Below are 22,602 nucleotides of genomic sequence, written 5' to 3'. Positions count from 1 at the left end.
AAGGAGAGTCCATTCTGACACCTTGTTCTTGGTTCTCAGACAGTGAATCACACTGATGATGGTACAATGGTGTTTTCTTGTAGGTACAGATCTCACAGCATTGCATATGTTTCCTATTAGGCCTGGTGATGGTAATGGTGCTCATCCGGAGGCCTCCTAGTGATACCCAGAGTAGATGGTACTCACTCCACAGGGGGAGGATAGGGACACACCTACTTTTGTGAGAATGCCAGTATTTATACCCTTTGGGTGTGACTGTAACTCTGTCTCATAAAAAGACAGATCTGGATACTGATAGGCCATCACATTCAGTATGTGGCCCAATCAGTATCCACATCTCAAGCTGACACTCTGTGGCTGTTGCTAGGCCCGCCCTTAGATACATCAATTTCTCTAAGGCTGAGGCCATGGTGGCTCAGCCTGTGCGGAGGCGCCCTGAGGCTGAGGGAAAGCGGGTGCTTTCTCTGGCCTTGGTTAGTGTGCCGTCCGGGGGCGTGTCGGGGGGGCGGGGCAGTGACGTCACGGAGCTGGTTCGCCCTCATTGGGCAAACCGCTCACGTGACCGGCCCTGCGCTCCCGTGAGCGCGCAAATTGAAAATTTTCCTAAGACCTACGCTTCCGCATGCTTGCGGAAGCGTAGGCGTGCCCCTACTAAAGCCGCTCTCATTGCGGCTGCAGGGGCTCACTGGTAAGTGAGAGCGTGCCTCAGTATTGGTCAGCGCATAAGCGCTGACCATGCCCGAGGCGTTAGGCTGCAAAAGCACACAAGGTCTTTCTGAAGGAATTAACCCATCCACTGCCTGCACCTAACAGGACTTACACAGGTAGGGCCCAGGAAAAGAAGTAGCAGACGGAGGCTTGGCTACATAGATATTTAGGTTGTTTTCAATAACATTTGATCTCTCACTGTTTGGGTGACAGGATGGAGATCATTGCACCTTTATATTGTCTTAATTTAGATTGGTAAATTTTTGTCATTTTTCATTTTTGTAGATAAAACAAGATGTGTTACTAAATGTCACCATATATCTGTAATCCTTTGATATCAGTATATAAAATTTTCAAATCCTTGCATCTGATTGTTTCAAAGTGACACTTGTTGCTTAACCCTTTGAGTGCCGGGGGGCCTGCGACACCAGGCACAGGAGCGCAGAACACAATTTGCCCTAAAAAATTAACAAACAGCCAACTACTATGTAATGGGGCCCTCAAGGGATTAAGTTATGGACTACTGTAATGTAAGTGGGGTCCAATCAAAAGTACATTTGCAAAATGCACAGTATTAAACAAGTAATGCTAATGTTTTGCACACAACTAATACAGTACATAGTTACATATTAAATACTTACATAGTAGATGAGGTTAAAAAAAGACATACCGTATATCCATCAAGTTCAATTTATGCTACATTTAGACCACAGAATTTAACCTATATTTACAGTATTTTGATCCAGAGGAAGGCAAACAAAATAAAACTGTAAAATATCATCCAATGATAACGCATAAGGGGAAAATTTAATTCCTTCCTGACTCCAAATGATGGCAATGAGATTTCTCCCCGGATCAACATCCTTCCCATGTTTACTTATTTTGGTATATCCCTGTATAGGCCTCTTTCCTGCTGATATAGAAAGACTACTAATGCTGTATATACCTGCTGGCTCAGCGAGATCTGGGCCTCCGCTAACTGGGAGCCTGGGGTAACAATATGTACTTGGCAGCGCCTCCACTTACCCAGGATCCCCAATAAGTAAGATTCCCCTAGGCAAGAATAATGATAATAAGTGTAGCCATGCTGTAAAAATGGTATACAGTTATTATTTATTTATTTATAAAATATTTTACCAGGAAGTAATACATTGAGAGTTACCTCTCGTTTTCATGTATGTCCTGGGCACAGAGTACAACAAATAATACATGGTTACAAATACAGTTACATAAATGAACAGGGTATACATTATATACAAGACATTGCGTGCACAGTTAAAGAAAATATATATTATGGGCGTATGAAACAGTTACAGACCAGATTAAAATGTGAGTTCTCTCTCATGCTGGCAGTAAGCCTGGTAAGTTACAGGGTTGCCAGCATCAATCATGGAGGTTTGCCCTCACACCCTGATGAGGTGTCATATGTATTCAAGGGGAGTGGTAACATGCTCTGAGTCCATCGTTATTGACATCAGAGATGTGCCGGTTCCTGAAGTGTATAAGGCACAGCAATGCCCAAAGTTAGTGTGTTCTACATGACTAAGTTCCAGTTGGAGGTTAAGGAGCCCAATAGTGTGCTAATTAGTGGTGCAGTTCTAGTTCAAGAGCCGCAGCATTATGGCTGGCTGAGCCTACACTGTGTCCAGGGACCTGGCACAGGTGGGGATCTCCCTGAAGGGAGAGGTGATCCAACTCCATTGGAGGGCAGACCTTTTGAAGGGAAAGTACGTCACAAGATGAGCGGCTGAGCTGCAAGCTGCGAGGGGCAGTCTGACAAACCGTCAATAAAGATGCCCTGTTTCAAGACAACCCCACTGTGTGAGTGTGAAGTTACTCTCCAGCGGAAGGCACCACCAAGAAGAGGTTCCTCATCAGCACCATCTCCATGCGGACGCAGATATCCTGATGAGGTGGAGGTGCTGCACTGTATGTAAGTAGGACTCAAGCACACTACCTCAGCTGCCTGTCTGGTTGACAATCCCCAAACACCATCATGCTGGAGACTCAGGAGTCCTGTTGCCAACAGGTGCACCACCAGACACGACCATGTAATGGGGACTGGTTAGACCACAGGGGCCAATGTGAGATCGGTAAATGAGCTTCGCAAAAGGATCCGCCGATCCAGCGTAGTCTCCTACGAGTAGTTGCTTGTCTCCAGCAGCTTGCTTCCAAACCACTGACAGCAGCGCAGAAAGAATGTAAGGAATCTGGTATCTAAGCGCCGTCAGCGCGACCATTACTCACCTCCCGTCGGTACTCAGGCGTCCAAGCGTCTGCAGCGCAATTCCCACATACCTCCATTGTCTGCCACTGGCACTCTGGCTCCTCGCCATCACAGGATTGCACCAACCGAAGAGGTGCCTGTTGAACCGCAGCCTCTGCGTGTGTCCCCAGCTCCGCGCTCTATGCGCACACGTGCATCTGTCTCTGTCCCCATGCGCATACGCACGTCAGTCACCGAATCCACGCACACACGCACGCCAGCCCCAGACATTATGTGCATGCATTCCCAGCTTACAGAGCACACGCCTTACAGAGCACTTTTAACCACTGCTCCTGCAGTGAGGCGTCGCCCCCAAGCATCACACAGTTCCATGCAAATCAATGATTACACTCAGCTGGGCTGTAACACCTCCCTCCTATCAGGGAGGACTCCTTGCAGTCCTCCAGGCCTGCCCCCTTTTCCCATTGGCCTGCCCAGCTTTATTATGCCTGTGCTTCCCATCACTCGTCGCTTGACATAGTTCTGTATGGAAGCATTTGACTACTCTCTCAGTGACTCCTCAGGTATTGACGCGGATTGGACGACTACCCCCTCTGGCTCTCGACTTCGGCTCTACTTGGACTTCGTGACTTCTGGCATCCCTGTAACACGGCTTATACCTTCGACCATCCGCAACTCTCCAATCCCAGATCTTGGCAACGGCAATAACTACTCCTCCTCTACTACCGGTACCGGCAAGTATTGTCTTCCTTACTATACCTGGCCTGGCAACACTAACACCACACTCCAGACGCGCTCCCTTTGCTGCGGGTGCGTGTATCCCTACGTCCCATCTCAGCACAGGGGACGGGTCTGATCTGCGGGCAGCACCGGCGTAACATTATGTCGAGCCCACAAGACGCAAACCAGACTGAATTAGATATGAGGATTCCTAACCCCAAACCTTACGTAGGTGAATCTCAAGATTTTCGGGGCTTCATTAATCAATGTGAGGTACAATTTGAAATGGCCCCCCCCCCAGTTTTCTACTGGCCGAAAGAAGGTGGCCTATGTTTATAATCTGTTGACGTGTAGCGCACTGGCTTGGGCCTCCCCCATCTTGGAGCGGCAAGATGACCTTACCCAGAATTACTCAGCCTTCAAGACGGAATTCATGTTTGATTCCCCTGCACGTCGGGAGGTGGCGTCTTCTTCTCTTTTACAGATTACTCAAGGGCAAAGACTGGTGACTGAATATGCCATAGAGTTCCGGACCCTTGCAGCAGAGACCAACTGGGAACAGGAGGCCTACGTCGCCGTATTCTGGCAAGGACTGTCAGACAGCCTCAAGGATGTACTTGCTCTCCAACCCAGGCCAGGTCTTTTGGAGGATCTCATCACTCTGGCGATTAGAGTGGACCAACGTATTCAGGTACGCCGCACGGAGCACCAGCGCACTCGCTCGGTAACCTCTTCGTCTCTCTCTCAGCACTACTACAGTCCCCAGGTCCACTTCACCGCTCTTCCTTCCTTGGACTCGTCCGAACCGATGCAGTTGGGGGTTCAACGGGTTCGCACACCAATACGGCAATTCCGCCGCGCCGGGGAATTGTGCTATTATTGCGGACCTGCAAAAACATCTGACCCAAGAATGTCCTCCATCTCTGGAAAACGGGAACACCCAGTGAGTATGAAGGGGCTCTTCGTGGGTGTTATGTCTCCTCGTCCCCTTCCCCAAAAAGGATTCCCTAGAAACTCACTATACCGTGTGCCTCTCAGGCCATAAGTTCCGCGTCTCCACAGTAGCCTTCATAGACTCCAGAGCCGGAGGCAATTTCGTGGATCAAGAGTTCGCCAAACACTACCAGATACCGCTCGTGGAGAAAAAGATCCCCATCGCCTTGGTCGGAATTGATGGGCATCCACTCACGCCGGCATTTATCTCATTAGAGACGGTTCTGGTATACTTTCCTCTGATAATCACAAGGAAACCCTGACCCTCGACGTAATTCAGGCTCCGGGAACACCCAAAACCCTAGGTTTGCCATGGTTACAACTACACGACCCACGGATCAATTGGACATCCACCAACCCCATCACTTGGGAACCAAGGTCAGGTGAACCACAGTGACTCCTAGCGAATACCACCGTTCCTGAGACGAACCTCCCTACAGTTTACCACCAGTTTCTGGACGTATTTAATAAGGGTACAATCTGACCTTCTACCCCCACACAGGTCATATTACTGTCCTATTGAACTGATTCCTGGTTACACATTACCTAAGTCCAAGACTTATCCTCTGTCTCTCCCAGAAACTAAGGCTATGGACGAGTACATCCAGGAGAACCTGAAGAAAGGTTTTATTCGTCCATCTAGTTCACCAGCTGGAGCAGGGTTCTTCTTCGTAAAGAAGAAGGATGGAACTTTAAGACCTTGTATTGATTATAGAGGGCTTAACCGCATCACCGTAAGTAATCGCTACCCACTCCCCCTTATCACTGAACTTTTTGATAGGTTGCAAGGTGCCAAAGTCTTCTCCAAGCTGGACCTCAGGGGAGCTTATAATCTTGTACGCATACGTCAAGGAGACGAATGGAAAACGGCCTTCAACACGCATAGTGGCCACTACGAATACCTTGTGATGCCTTTCGGACTGTGTAATGCTCCGGCCGTTTTTCAAGATTTCATTAACGATGTCTTCCGTAAAGTACTCAATGACTTTGTCATAGTCTATCTGGATGATATCCTGATTTTTTCAAAGGATTTACAGGACCACATCTTTCATACATCTTACGTGCTCTCTCGCCTTCGTGAACATCGCTTATATGCAAGATGGAGAAATGTACCTTCCATTAGACTTCGACCCAGTTTCTAGGCTACATTATTTCCAGCGATGGTTTCATGATGGATCCGGACAAATTAAAAGCCGTTTCTAACTGGCCTAGACCCGACTCTCTTAAATCCGTCCAGCGCTTCCTGGGATTTGCGAACTACTACCGCAAGTTTATCCGTGATTTCTCCAGAATTGTTGCACCTATCACAGCCCTTACGAAGAAGGGGGCCGATCCGTCGGTTTGGTCACCAGAGGCCAATACCGCCTTCAACACACTTAAGGAGGCTTTTGTGTCCGCACCGGTTCTCCATCACCCCAACACTGATCTCCCTTTCGTGTTGGAGGTGGACGCCTCTGATTCTGGCGCCGGTGCCATTCTATCCCAGAGACCTTCACTCCAAGAAAAATTGCATCCCTGCCCATTCTTTTCGAAGAGATTTACCTTCAACACGCATAGTGGCCACTACGAATACCTTGTGATGCCTTTCGGACTGTGTAATGCTCCGGCCGTTTTTCAAGATTTCATTAACGATGTCTTCCGTAAAGTACTCAATGACTTTGTCATAGTCTATCTGGATGATATCCTGATTTTTTCAAAGGATTTACAGGACCACATCTTTCATACATCTTACGTGCTCTCTCACCTTCGTGAACATCGCTTATATGCAAGATGGAGAAATGTACCTTCCATTAGACTTCGACCCAGTTTCTAGGCTACATTATTTCCAGCGATGGTTTCATGATGGATCCGGACAAATTAAAAGCCGTTTCTAACTGGCCTAGACCCGACTCTCTTAAATCCGTCCAGCGCTTCCTGGGATTTGCGAACTACTACCGCAAGTTTATCCGTGATTTCTCCAGAATTGTTGCACCTATTACAGCCCTTACGAAGAAGGGGGCCGATCCGTCGGTTTGGTCACCAGAGGCCAATACCGCCTTCAACACACTTAAGGAGGCTTTTGTGTCCGCACCGGTTCTCCATCACCCCAACACTGATCTCCCTTTCGTGTTGGAGGTGGACGCCTCTGATTCTGGCGCCGGTGCCATTCTATCCCAGAGACCTTCACTCCAAGAAAAATTGCATCCCTGCCCATTCTTTTCGAAGATATTTACCTCAGCGGAGAGGAACTATGACGTGGGGAACCGAGAGTTACTGGCCGTTAAAATGGCACTTCAAGAATGGAGGCATCTCCTGGAAGGGTCGAGGGAACCGTTCACCATCCTCACAGACCATAAGAATTTATTATATATAGAGAACGCTCACCGTCTGGGTCCACGGCAAGTCCGCTGGTCTTTGTTCTTTTCCAGATTTAATTTCCAACTGTCATATATTCCTGGGACTAAAAATGTCAAAGCCGATGCTCTCTCAAGACAACATTCTTCCGAAGAGAGACCAGAAGATTCCATGGAGACCATTTTACCTCACGAGAAGATTTTCGCCGCATCTTCCTTCAGAAGCTTTGACAAGATCGTCAAGTCACAAAGGTCCATTCCAAAGAACCTGAAGGTCCCCAGGGGCAAGCTCTTCGTGAGACCTAATTTCATACCCGAGGTTCTGGATTGGGGACATGCCTCGAGAGCAGCTGGTCATCCTGGCTACAAAAAGACTTTGGACCTTATACGTCGCAACTTTTGGTGGCCCAAGATGTCCAAAGACATTTTCGAATATACGCACGCTTGTCCGGTCTGTGCGCAAAACAAGACAATTCATCAAAGGCCTCACGGTCTTCTCCTTCCTCTGGCCATCCCAGAACGTCCATGGTCACACATATCAATGGATTTTATTGTGGAGTTGCCAAGGTCCAAAGGGATGAATACGATTTTAGTAGTGGTGGATCGTTTTTCTAAGATGGCTCACTTTATCCCGCTCAAAGGACTTCCCACCTCACCCGCCCTTGCTGATAGCTTCACTGATCAAATCTTTCGCATTCATGGTATTCCTTCGTCCTTCGTGTCTGACAGAGGGTCACAGTTCGTATCCAGATTTTAGAGAACTTTTACCAAAAGACTAGGGATCTCTTCTTCTTTTTCCTCAGCTTACCATCCTCAGTCCAATGGTCAAACAGAAAGGGTCAATCAGTCCCTGGAAAAATACCTGAGGTGTTTCATTTCCAATTCTCAGGATGATTGGGCACAACTTTTGCCATGGGCCGAATATGCTTTTAACTCCGCTACCAACGAGTCCACCCGAGAGTCGCCATTTTTCATCAATTACGGTTTTCATCCCCCATGTCTTCCCGTCTCCAGCATTCCTTCCGGAGTCCCGGCTGTAGACGACCGTGTCACATCTCTGCAATCAGCATGGTCCAAGATTCAGTCTGCTCTTCTTACCGCCTCTCAATGGGCCAAACATCAGGCAGATCGCCACCACCGTCTGGCACCCAGATACAAGCCAGGGGATATGGTATGGCTGTCCTCAAGAAACATTTATTTGAAGGTACCTTCCCCAAAATTGGCGCCGAGGTTCCTGGGCCCTTTTCCGATAACTGAACAGATTAATCCGGTAGCATTCCGGCTTCAACTTCCCGACAGCATGAAGATACCAAACGTGTTTCACACATCTCTACTCAAGCCATTCGTATCCAGTCATTTCTTCCCCAACCATAACCGTAGGCCTGATCCGGTTATTACCCAGAATAGGGTAGAATATGAGGTCCAGTCCCTGCTCGATTCTCGCATATCCAGGGGTCAACTGCAGTTTCTCGTGCACTGGAAGGGTTTCGGCCCAGATGAAAGGTCTTGGGTTCCACTTCGTGATATCCACGCTCTGGTTCTTCTGAAGACTTTCAGGAAGAAGTTTCCAAACAAACCATTTAAGGACCGTCCTGAGGCCGTTCCTGAAGGGGGGGTACTGTAAGGAATCTGGTGTCTTAGCGCCGTCAGCGCGACCATTACTCACCTCCCGTTGGTACTCAGGCGTCCAAGCGTCTGCAGCGCAATTCCCACATACCTCCGTTGTCTGCCACTGGCACTCTGGCTCCTCGCCATCACAGGATTGCACCAACCGAAGTGGTGCCTTTTGAACCGCAGCCTCTGCGTGTGTCCCCAGCTCCGCGCTCTATGCGCACACGTGCATCTGTCTCTGTCCCCATGCGCATACGCGTGTCAGTCACCGAATTCACACACACTCGCACGCCAGCCCCAGACGTTATGTGCATGCATTCCCAGCTTACAGAGCACACGCCTTACAGAGCACTTTTAACCACTGCTCCTGCAGTGAGGCGTCGCCCCCAAGCATCACACAGTTCCATGCAAATCAATGATTACACTCAGCTGGGCTTTAACACCTCCCTCCTATCAGGGAGGACTCCTTGCAGTCCTCCAGGCCTGCCCCCTTTTCCCATTGGCCTGCCCAGCTTTATTATGCCTGTGCTTCCCATCACTCGTCGATCGACATAGTTCTGTATGGAAGCATTTGACTACTCTCTCAGTGACTCCTCAGGTATTGACGCGGATTGGATGACTACCCCCTCTGGCTCTCGACTTCGGCTCTACTTGGACTTCGTGACTTCTGGCATCCCTGTAACACGGCTTATACCTTCGACCATCCGCAACTCTCCAATCCCTGATCTTGGCAAGGCAATAACTACTCCTCCTCTACTACTGGTACCGGCAAGTATTGTCTTCCTTACTATACCTGGCCTGGCAACACTAACACTACACTCCGGACGCGCTCCCTTTGCTGCAGGTGCGTGTATCCCTATGTCCCACCTCAGCACAGGGGACGGGTCTGGTCTGCGGGCAGCACCGGCGTAACAAAGAATAATTTGTCCCTGTCTGCTAGTACAGTAAAGGGTATGCTGTCCCTATATATATGGCGGTTCCCTGCAGTACCACAAGCTGGTGGTGACTCAGGGTCTGCACTGGGGACTAAGGGAAATCTCTGGCCTATGCAGGTGGGTCACTGACCCCCTACAACACACACCTCCTCTCCCCTTGCTTCCCCGGGGCGCACTGCTAGCATGGTCTCTCCCCCACGCTTCCCTTTCCTGCCTGCTCACAATCCTCCTCTCCTATTCGCTCTCTGGCATCACGTGTCCCTGTTGAGGCTCATGGGAATTGTAGTCCCAGCTCAGAGCCTCTCTTCTATTGGCCAGCCTTCACGCACTATTCACTGCGCATGCGCGAACTTCCTCAGGGCCTCCCATCGCGCATTGGTACTACGCATGTGCGAGACACAACATGGCAGCGCCCTGTACTATTGAATCACCGCGGAATCTCCAGAACGCTCTCTGCTCAGTCCCCACCATCGCCCCCCGCAGTGGAGGTACTGAGGGGGGGCCAGGGGAACACCACTATACCTGTATACTTTGTCTTTCTAAAAAGATGTCCAGGCTTTTTTGGGTGAATACTAGTAAGGGTACCCCGCGTCAGCTGTAGTATAGTGTTGTGGTGGTGGTGCTTCTTGGGTAAGGTATGAATCAGAACTGAGTAAGAAAAAAGAAACCCAGCATCGGCACAAACCCACCTGCTGAATGATTAATGAAAGGTATGTAACCCTGCTTCCTATCACTAGCAAGCTGTTACTATGTGCTGTTTTACCTGCTGGCTCACAGGGCCTAAGCCTCTGCCACGGAGAGCCTGGGGTGCGTACAATATATATGTCAGGTGCAGCACCTCCACCTGCGACAGGTCCCGCCAAAGGCGGAGTTAGTCTTCGCAGGACGTATATACAAGAATTACCCTTACACAACCAAGTTCTAAAACCAATCTCTTTTACTGATAGGTCAAACTCACGATATATTACATGCCATGACATTCCGGTATGCAGGTACACATTATATAACACGCCACGGCGGACGTCACCATCACTTGCGCCTCGGCGGACGCCAACAATAACTTGCGCCTCGGCGGACGCCAACAACAACTTCCCCCAATCCCACCACCGGGTGATCCCACCCCGTGTCCAATTAGGCTACTCAGTTCTCCCTCTCACAACAGGCCTTATGTGTGTGTCTGGGTGACTGCGCAGCCACTATGTCTCGGGTGAATGAGAGTTACAGTTTGTGCACTTGATGAAATACCTGCCGAGCACTCCGGTGCTCGGAACTGCCACGATCTTTGAAAAGGGGTCTCTGTGTTGACAACGCTCTTTCCCTCGCTAAGGTCCGGGGTGCTCCCTCTCGGACTCTGGTAACTCCAAAGGGGTTTGAGCCCAGATCTCCCTCTCGACAGATAGTCCCGGGCAAAACTAACAGTACGGGGCAAGACCCTTACTAAGGCGGTCCCTAGCTCAGCTTGTCTCTAAGGTGACTCAGGGCTAGCTGGGCCTGGGGCACCTGGCCTGCGCCTGGGGGTACAACCTCCCCATCGCAGTATCTCCGTCTCTTCGTCTCTCCAAACAGCTCTGCCCCACGTGCGCGCAACCAATGCCTATATCTCTGGCAACTCCTCCGCCCATAGGCTAAACGCTCTCACCTGACCCTCCCCGTAGGGCTGCTGGGTCAATGGACTACTCTTCTCCCGCCAAATCTACTCTCCTCCTTCGCGGGCTTTTGCAACTACAGTACTTTTTGCAAGCGCAACCTCCCATTCCTTGGGGTGAATCAGGGGTCACGGCTACATGTAATTAAAAGCAAATGTAGTCAATATCCAAGCTAAAATAATAGGTGTTAAAACAATAAAACACAAATTGGACCCATTAAGTATGAACACTGTGGTAGGTGTTCTGGATCAACCATGTACTTATGAATAGGAATGCAATAGTTTTCTACAGTCCTAGTCAAATAATGAATGCTCTTATTTAAGGCAAATAAGAAGAATTGCTTAGTAACCACTATCACAGAGGATGTCCCAACCATGTGGAAACTCCCAGATTCATCAAGCAGGACCCATGCTACTGATGTAACTGTTATACCCATGCCTGGTCTGCCACACTGATATCCTGTACAAAGGGCAAAAAGGAAACTGGCTACCCAATTATAATGTAGAAACGGCGTAACAGTATTGATAAGAGTACCAGTGTTTAAGTGTGTAAACTTAGCAAGGAAGTGTGCACTCTGCTATATGGTAAATGCACTCTGCTATATGGTGTAAGGATTCTGTCACTGAAAGTATAGGCAGGCTCGTGAGTCAGCACACTGACTCCAGTTACACCAGTCTAGAAGCTATTGTGAAATACTTCTGATTCAACCTTTTTTGAGGATGTCTATTGTATCTGCCATCACAGTCTCCATGGGTAATGAATTCCACATATTAACTGCCCTTTCCTTTATTGCTGGTGAAATCTCCTTTCCTCCAATCTCAAGGGATGACGCTGTGTCATTTGTATGACCCTTGGGATGAATAGTTCTTTTGTAAGCTCCTTGTATTGTTCCTGAATATATTTGTATATAGTTATCATTTCCCCTCAGACACCTTTTCTAATGTAAACAAATCTGAATTAGCTAGCCTCTCCTCATATTTCATCCCCTTTATTAATTTGGTGGCTCTTCTCTGACCTTTTTCTAGTTCCATAATATCTTTTCTATGGAGTGGTGATTATGTTTACTTCCCTTCCATCCATTGCCCGTTTAATGCAAGATAAGATCTTGTTTGCCTTTGCAGGTACTGCATGACTTTGGGGACTATTGCTAAGCCTGCTGTCTACAAGCACTCAGCTCTTGTGTGACACTGTATCAAAGTCATTGTAAAATCTAAGTAGACCACATCAACTGCATTACCCTGGTCTAAATTCCTGCTTACCTCCTCAAAGAAACTAAATGTTTCCTAGTTTTGATGCCTTCTCATTTGCAAAATTATTCCTCAATCTCACAGATATTTGGTGGTTTAAAGCAGGGGTGCGCAAAGTTTTTAACCTGCACCCCCCTGCTTCCCTCCTGGCTAGCGCCCCCACCCCTGCTCCTCGGCTCCATCGTCAAATGACATCGCAGGGTCTTGTGACGTCACGTTGCCATGGCAACGCGACAGCCCGTGACCCTGCAGCGTCATTCGACGCCGGTTACCATGGTGACGCATCGCCGAAGACCAGGTAGGAGAAGCTGCAGAGGCCTCGCTCAGTCCCCCCAGCATTTAATTTAAATGCCTTGGGGGAGAGCGCTGGACCTCTGTAGCCACCACGCCCCCCTGGAAATTCTCCCGCCCTCCACTTTGCGCACCCCTGGTTTATATCATATTCCTACAAACCTTTTCTTTGTACTTTTACATACTCTGCTAATTTCTATCTAGAGAACTGTTTCTCCACATTTTCATAATTCCCTTTCAATAGGTTTTAAATCCGGTTTAACATATAAACATACTCCACCATCTCATATTTGCTCAATCACTCTGAAAAAGTGAATAATCCTCTAAATGAACTGCCCAGCCATGAGTTTCATCCCACTGTAACCCCCTTTCCCTACTGATGCAGCCACGAGTAACCGAACACTTGCCTGGGAAAATCTGAGGCAATACCCCAGTAATGCTGCAACAATTGTGTGACTATTCTGCAGACAGACTAATGGCCCATCGGATTAACACCACGGGGGTCCCTGGCAGTCCCATTCAAACTGAATGAGACTGCCAGTGATCCCCGCTGTGTTAATCCGATGGGCCATTAGTCTGTTTACAGAAATGTCACAGAAATGATGAAGCATTGATGGGAGATTGCCCCAGATTTTCAAAGGCAAGTGTTCTGATACTCGTGGCTGCATCTGTATGCCTAAGGCCTCGGCCAAGCTTCCCGCTGGCGTGCTGAGGCTCAGGGAAAGCGGGTGCTTTCCCTAGCCTTACACAGCGCGCCGTCAGGGGACATGTCGGGGGCAGGCTGGGGGCAGGCCAGTGATGCCACAGAGCTGGTTCGCCCTCATTGGGCGAACCGCTCACGTGACCGGCCCCGCGCTCCAGCGAGCGCTGAAATTTAAAATTTCCCTAAGACCTATGCTTCCGTGCGCTTGCGGAAGCATAGACGAGCCCCTACTAAAGCCGCTCTAATTGCGGCTGTAGGGGCTCAGTGCTGAGCGGAAGCGCGCCTCCGCCAGCAAGCAGTAACCCTGGACGAGGTCTAAGGGAAACCACGGGCGATTACGCATGCTGCTATTACCTGTGAGGCCAAAGCCTCCGCTTCTTGGGAGTGAAAAAGGACACAAACATACATATATGTCAATTATTCTGCTAGATACATCTCAATTTGACTAGTTAGCAGCTGTCATTTATTGACATATTTTGGTTGCTCTGCATACTGTCACTTTAACATCCATGCTCCGTTTAGTTAGATCTGGATGCATATATCAGTTCTTTCCCTATCCATGAACTGCTTCCAGATACTTAGCCTTTTTCACCTTTGTATACATACCTTAACACGATATTTATGTCTATTCATATTTAGAGCCATCATGACTCTAAAATACTCCTTGTACATTATACCTATTAGGCCCCTATGTTTCCAGAGGCAGGACCCGATCCTTACCTTTATTGGTTAACATACCGGCTCCTCCCTGATGTCAGACTATGAAATGCGGCTTTCACATTCACGTTTTGAGACTCCCCCCCCTGAAGAAGCGTGCCTAGCACGTGAAACGTACGTCGGGGTATGGTGACGTCAGACGCATGATGTACACCAGGAGAGACGGTTTGGTAATGGGGATATGAAAATAAGGTAACACAGCGACGGACACAGCTGATTTCTCTTTCCTCCTCCGTGACTATACCATTACATTGACTGAGGCGCAGTATATTACATCTATTAAGCTGCAACCTCCGGTATACACACTTTTTTGACACAGTGCGAGTATTTTGAGGTATACAATCTGCTCTACGACCTGGTGTCAGTACACATTACCTTACCACTAGTGGTAATTATCCATTCATTGAGTATAAGTGTACGTTACTATCTGTCCTTTGGTTTTTCATTGGGGATATTTACATATGTGCCTCATTGCTGCGCTGTTTTGGGCAGATACCATGATTTCATCTAGAAATTATCCCTAATATCTAGCCCCATCAACTGTATTTGTTTTGTACATTTTACTGTTATTATATCCTGCATACCTTATATCCCTGAGGACATTAGTTCCTGTATGAGCTACGGGTTGATATATACCAGCTCATCCCCAATTTCTACCGTCTCTCCCACTTGAGGATTTTATATCCTGTGTGTATATGTTTGATATATATGTTGTTTTGTCATAATTAGTTTTAATAGCATTTTGTTATTTTTGGTTTTATCATGCTTTTGAGTCTGCTGTAATGGGGTTAGTGGACCCTCCTTTTGGTCCTACTCATTATGTATTATTCACCTACAACAGTGTCTGATATGGATACTGTAACTTATGAGTGCAATGTATAGGGCTTATAGTGATCCCTGATGGTCACTTGTTCAAGTGTGAGTGAAAAAGAAAACTAAAGTGCACAGCTACAACCAACTGAATTGTGATAAAGACATAGGTCAACAATATCCAAAACAATAATATAGTACCCTATACCTTTAACAAATGTAACGTGTTTGCCCGGGCCTATCTCATATTGACCCCTTTCTGGGTACATTGACCCCTGTTACATGAAGTGTACTGTGGTGCACCTGCTGGCTTACAGAATCCCTGAGTCTCCCGCGATGGTGTGGGGGATGGCATCAGGACTGGCTTATGAGGTAGTGCTGAGTTATACTCACTCATGGTACAGCGCCTCCATCTCTTCCAGACCCCCAGCATAGTAGGGAGGAGTCTCTGAAAGAGAACCTCTTTGTGCACCTTCTTCCCAAATGACTCCATACTCAGGACAGAAGCGTTCTTTATCTTTGGCATCCTTTATTATCATCAGACATGGACAGCCGCCCATCATAACGACCGGTCTTCTAGCCGCTCATCTCAGGTTGCCAACCCAAAGGAAGTCCGTGGACACTCACTCCCAGTCAGGGCCCTAGAAGCTGTCCTTGCTCTTCCCTTACTCTCTGATGGAGTAAGGGGAATAGCCTGCCCACACCTCTCCCCTAAAGGAGGGCCACAAAAGCTGCCAAAGCCTTGACAGTTTGCTGGGTCAGACCAGTTTCACTCAGGTGGGGTGAGACACTAAATAAATACAGGAAATGCTGTGCACTAAATAGCTCCAATAGGCACCACCCCTGTGTCACTGTAATTGGACACAGAGCCTGATGACACTACCTTCACCAGATACTACACCGCACAGGAGTGTGAGGGCAAACCCCATGATTACTCCTGGCACACCTGCTCTTAACAGGGATTATTGCACAGGAGGAGAAAGGCATGTAACCCCAAAACTACCCAGGGCTACACAAATGTGCAAAGGTAAAAGTGAATAGTATTAAATCATACAAAACCGTGAGAAATCTCATAGGGCGTATGCAGCTGTATATAGAGGGTGGCTCGGCACCCTCACGTAACTAGAGAAACAAAGACAAAAACAAAAGCGCAAAAACACAATAGTGAAGTATATCAACGCAATTTATAATTAAAAAAAGGGTAAGTATTCTGCGTACATCAGGATAATAGGTCAATCGCAAATACGTGTACAATTTACAAGATTACCACACAGCTAACACTGGATCTGCTGGCAGAAGAGGATCCCTCTGGTAAGTGGTCCTGAGTGGTCTCCAGACACCGTCTTAACCCCTCAGAGTGGTGGCAGCTCACACAATGGATCCAACTCAAGTCTTTGGTCTCATCAGGGAACAGCTCCTCGCCATCAGTGGCAATCGGATCACCTTATGCAGAGCAGATGGAAATACTTTGTCTTTGTTCCGCTTCTGGGGAGCCTGGGATACTATATCTCGTGGTGCAGCGCCTCCACCTACGAGGATCCCAGCGTGAGCGAGATGACTACTCGTAGGAACCAATACAAAGCAATTACCACACACAGCATTAGTAATAACAATATTCTTTACCATCAGGTCCCTGCTCATAAGCACAATAGCACTGAACATACTGTACAATAGCAATGGTAATAACAATAGTGTTTCCCCCAAAGTACTGAGGGTGCCCCGGGCACCTAGAACCCCCCGTGTCCACAGAACAATTCTCACCCCAATGTGTGTTAATGTAGCGCTACCCTCCCTGAAGTGGGGTGGTGTATGGTGGTTACCTTCCTGGCTAACACCAGGGAATTAGAAAGATCTTCCCGTAGCAGAGTCGCATCAGATGTCTCACAATGCGTGTCTTCAAAACTCCCTCACTCCTTACTGCTGGCTGCCACGTGCAGTCTTGTCCTAAAGGCCGCGATTCGCTGTGTGGATGTCCGTCCGGTTGCGCAGTGATGTGGGTCGTCGTTCTCTACTGGGAAGGGTCCCTATCTAGGCACTTCCCTTCAATTGGTCTCAGTGGGATCAGAGCCTAACTGGGGCCTAAGGGCAAAATCTGGCCTAGTCCAAGGGCTTACTTGCTCCCTGGACACGTCCGTCCTCTTTGCTGGCTCTGTGATGACTGAGCATGCTTTCCCCAGTCCGCACAGTAAATCTTGCTCCTAAGCACCTCCCCTTCCGGCATCGCCAATCCCAACACGGCCGCCACAACACAGAGTCCCATTGACTTAAATGCGGTGCCAATCCCAAGATGGCCGCCACAACTTTCCCCCCCTAGTGTAGCCTTGGATCACCAGTTCATCAGTGGGGCAATGCGGAGCAGCTCCCCCTCACCCTGGCAAGGAAGGGGGACCCTGCTACACCACCATGTTTCACCACCGCCTTTAATATAATATTTATCCCTTGTAGCTATTAATTCAAGCTCCCCCATTTTATCTGTCAGGCATCTTGCATTAATCAATCAGGCATTTAAGGTTGTTTCCAGTCTGCGCTACTGTTATCTTATCTGCTCCTACCTTTCTATGCCAATTGGATTTAATCATTAGAAGTTTACTAGTATTATCTATAGTTAATATGGGTGTCTCCCGTCCTGCCAAACTACCACTTCCCTCCATTCTCCTGCTATGACCTCAAGTAATTGACGACCTTGATGATTACAGTCCTTTAGATTTTCTAAGAAACAAGATATACTGCCTGAACTATCCAAACTGTATGAGAAAGATACAAAAACACAAAGCACCTTTAGAGAGAGCACATATATTTTTTAAAAGTTTATAATTCTAAGGTTTATGAATCATATCCCTGTATCTTGCTGTGGTAGTCATTTACTGGCCACCTTTCTTTATATCCTCCACCACCTTACTCCTCTCCAACTTTGAATGCTGGCTTTCCTTCTTTCTCTCCTCTGCATTCTGGCTTTCAAACAGCCCACTCAATGAAGACTTCACTAATAAAAAATGATCTCCTGAAGCCACATTCCAAGGAAATGTTTCCCTGCTGATCCTACTCTCTGCTGCTTTCTATACTGTTGAGCACTCTCTTGGTATCCGGACAAAAAAAGTTTTATCCTGGTTCTCCTCATACAGTACCTCTTTTACAGCTCTATTTCTGTCTATTTTGCTAACATGTTTTCAGCCCCTATTGATCAGTCTATTTGTGTCCCTCTGGACGCTATTTTGGATCGTTCTTCTTCTCTTTCCTCACAGTATCCCTTGGCCACCTCATTCATTGCTTAAGTTTCATGTATCACACCTACATAGATGATAACCAAAACATACAGTATCTATCCATCCCTAATCTCACACCTGTAATCCAGTCCCAAGTTTCTGATTGTATCTTGGATATGTCCTCACTGATAGTGCTCTGCAGCACTTGGCAGTGATCAAGCTGCACTTCGTCAGCAGTTCACCAGCTCATGTGCGGGGATGGATGACAATAGATGTGACTGCATCTGTATGTCTAAAACTAAGCTTCTTATATGTAGACCTAAACCTGGCTCAATATCCTTTTTGCATGATAGTAAATAAAACTACCACCTATCCTGTCTCCAAAGAATTGCACCTAGGTATGATATTAAACTTCTTCCTGTCCATCTCCATCTCACATTTATGCTCCAGCTACAGATGTAGCCAGATATATTGTTGAGTATTCCTCCAGGAAACCGCAGATGGCAGCTGCCTGACAACTGCCTGCTCACCGTGGCCAGACTAATTGACCATCAGGATTAACACAGCGTGGGTCCCTGCTTCTGAATGGGTCTCCCGCTGTGCTGATCCTACCGGGCTGCATCAGTCTGGCAGAGCTGTGCAGAAAGAGCAGACAGAATCGGTCCCTCTCACTGAGCACCCCTCCTGTTGCCCACCCAGGATGCCTAACAAACAGGCCTGTGACGGGGACATTTAGACGTGCCAGAGATACCGGCACTCCATACCAAGGCCTGTAACTCGGGAAGCAGGCGGTCCCCGGGGCTCAAATTAATGCGGTTCAGCTCCGGAGACCCCCTGCTTCAATCATATGTTATTAAAATAAAAACATTGCGATCACCTGTTAGAGATGCACAGAGGGAGTAGCCAATTCTGTCTGCTCTTACTGTGCATCTCTTCCAGACTGATGCGACTCGGTAGGATTAACACAGCGGGAGTCCCATTCAGAAGCAGGGACCCACGCTGTGTTAATCCTGATGGGCAATTCCCCCCTGCTCTGCACCTTGCTGTAAACACTCCTAATTTTGGTCCATGGTCCACCAGCACATGTGCACAGGTTGGAGATACAGCTGGCTGCATCTGGAAAAGCGGACACTTCTTTCTCTGCATCTGCCAAGATCTACCCTTTACTCTGTCACTATACTGCTAAAATGATAACTGTTTAGCAGCATTGATTTGAATTGTAAACACTACAACCATTACTTCTGTTGTAGTACAGTAGGTTGAATATAAATGAACCATAAAATATTCAGTGGAACTTGACTCTTTTAAGTGATACAATATGAGTACAATAAATGACAGGGTCTATAAAATATTGCTTTTAGAAAAATCAAATAGATATGCACGATTCAAAGGCTCATCCTTGGACCACTACGCACTGACATTCACATTTCAAATGTGTTTCTTGATCGAAGTAGAGGGAGGTTGAGTCTTCTCCCCTCAAAGGTTACCTCATCACATAATAGATGTGTCTCCACTTTTAAAATCTTCTCTCTACACCTTGTTTATACTATATACATGCTAGTACTTTTTTTAATAGCAATATTCCCTGATATTTCAGGCCTCTCTTGACCTTTGTTCAAATGTTTAGTCTCCAACAAGAAATATAGAGATCCCGTGTGGCCTGCATTTAATCTAAATTCAACTGTTTTTTTTTTCTCCTCTCTTCATAGAAACATTTTACTTTGCAAAGAAAATGTTTGTGGCAAAAATCAAAATCATAGAATTTTTCGATTTTAAAACAGTGGAGGACATAATGTTTTAGGCAATAACAAATGGCACATCTGAAGTTTGGTCTTTGTGTGATTTAAAATAAATGATATATTTCCTATCATTTTAGATTTTAGATTTTTTTCAATTACGTTATCATCTTTCACTGTTTAGGTGACAGGACAAAGATCATTGTACATTTATATAGCTTTCAGTTATATTTTTATGTCATTTTTCTTTTTTGTAGAAAAAACAAGATATGATACTTCTTTTCACCCTATTTCTGTAATCCTCTGAAGTTCACCTCTGATGTAGAAATATAAAACATTTTATCTATTACATTTTTACAAATATGTGCATGTGTGCTCATTTGATCATTTCAAAGCAACACTTATAACTTCACCCTTTGAGTGCTGGAGGGGCCAAAGCACCAGGCCAAAGGAGTACAGAACGCGATCTAGAAAATGAGCACTCAAGGGGTTAAGTCATGGACTACTGTAATGTAAGTGAGGGCCAATGAAACGGGCATTTGTAAAATGTACATCATTAAACTAGTAATGCTAAGGATTTGCATATAAAGGATTACTTTATTGACAACTAACACATGTATTGATTCAAGTAATTGATGTTCTTGTTGATTACACATCTACAGATTTTCTAAGAAACAAGTTTGGGATATACTACCGTCAGTAGCCAAAGTTGTTTATGGATGAAACCAAAACACAAAGCACCTTTAGAGATAGCACATATATTGGAAAAAGCTTATGATTTTAAGATTTATAAATCATATATCTGGTTGTGATTGTCATCTTTCAACAGCCTGCCTCTACATCCTCTACCTCCCCATTCCTTTCAGACTTTGAATCCTTCTTTCTCTTCTCAGACTCTTTCAATCTTTTACTGGGGGATTTAATTGTCACATTTATTATACCTCAGTCTCCTCGGCAGCATGCATACTCTACCTAACCTCCTCCTTTGGCTTCCACCAATTGACCAATTCCAGCACCCACAAGGATAACTTCTATTTTGACCATGACTTTATAAATTGTTCCATTCTGATTTCTATATCACACCTCCCATCTCTGACGATAGCTGCACATCATTCACCACCATGCATTCCTCTAATTGTCCTCCAACTGATGTACCAAGACCTACTGTCTTTATACCATGCTAAGGTATGAGATTTCACCCATGGAACACTTTGTTCACGGCGGTCCGACCAACCAAATTATTTCATGGGTTTATTTAGTTAATAGCAATTCAGTATGTATCCGGCAGATGGCACACTGAATATCTCTGTCCTTGAAACCAGCACATATGCTATCTACAACGACACATCCAAAACTAAAACATCGCAAAGACACCAACCACTGCCTCATTCAGATTGCCAGACACTCATCTCCTGGCGACCCACACAAAATGGTCTACAAATCCTGCATGGGCTTCCATGTTTATAACCTCTGGCTGGTTCTGCTCTTTACGTTTGATACCTTCACTCCATTAACCTCTAAACTCTAGAATCTCCTTGAACTCCAACCTCTCTTTTCTCTTCTTCCACTGATCCTGACAATCTTCTCAATACATACAACTCAATTCTATCTACTCACTAGATCTTTATGCACCTCACTGGCTCCGTCACACCCATCCATCCTAGACGTGGCTAAATTCGGACTTGTACCTGCTCCTCTAAAGTGAAGGATATCTCACACTCGTGCACATTTTCCTCACTACAAATGTCCTCTCTATTGTTGTAACTTTTCAAATGTCAAACAACACTACTTCTTCTTGCTAATCAAAACTCACAAATCTAATCTACATGGTCTTTTCTCTGTGTTTGACTCCCTCCTTTGACTTACCTTGATTCCTTCACTTCTCCTTAAGCCTTTGCTAAACACTTTAAAGGCAAGGTGGATGTTGTCAACAGTAAGATTTCTTCTGTCCCTTAATCCTTGATACTGCTTCTACCCAAACCTCATTCATCCATTCTTGATCCTTTTTTTCTTGTTAGACTTTCATGTTTCTCAACTGCTCTCCTCTTTTCCCTATACCACTTGTCCTCTCAATTGTATTCCTTCACACATAATCAGACCTCTTTCGCCTATCAGTGTCTGCATTTTCACCCATATCTTCAACTCCATCCTCTGATAGTTTCCCCTCAGCCTTTAAACATGACACCAGTTCTCAAAAATAAGACGCTTGCCTTGACCTTATGTATTTTATTAATTACCAGTAGAGATGGGTGAATTTCTTTTGGTGAATTTGAATCCGCAGTGGATTGGCCAGTTGCTTTGATTCACGGATTTCAGCGGATCAATCTCAAAAAGGGCGGTTCCTGTTTTGTGGAATTTTTTTATTATTACCTATTCTGCAACCTGTGGATGGATTTGTAAAATCCAATCCACGCATTCAGCAATCTCTTCGTGGATTCTTAAGAATCTGCCAACGGATTGCTGAATCTGCAGATTGAATTCTACAAATCCGTCAATGGGCTTTATCCATTGGCTGTTTTTGAAGAACCCGCGCAGATTAAAAAACTGACCAAATCCGTTTGTGGATTATATACGCAAAACGGATTTTCGCTGGAAAATGCGAGCAATTCCAGGAAACTGATTTGGGCGGATTTGCCCATCTCTAATTACCACCCTACCTTCCTCCTGCCTTATGCCTCCAAACTGTCAGAACATCTCATCTGCTACTGCAATATCAACTATC

This window comes from Ascaphus truei, chromosome 1 (assembly GCF_040206685.1).
Source record: "Ascaphus truei isolate aAscTru1 chromosome 1, aAscTru1.hap1, whole genome shotgun sequence".
NCBI classification, from domain to species: domain Eukaryota; kingdom Metazoa; phylum Chordata; class Amphibia; order Anura; family Ascaphidae; genus Ascaphus; species Ascaphus truei.
The sequence above is the reverse complement of the archived record's forward strand: the minus strand, read 5'-3'. Positions refer to the sequence as shown.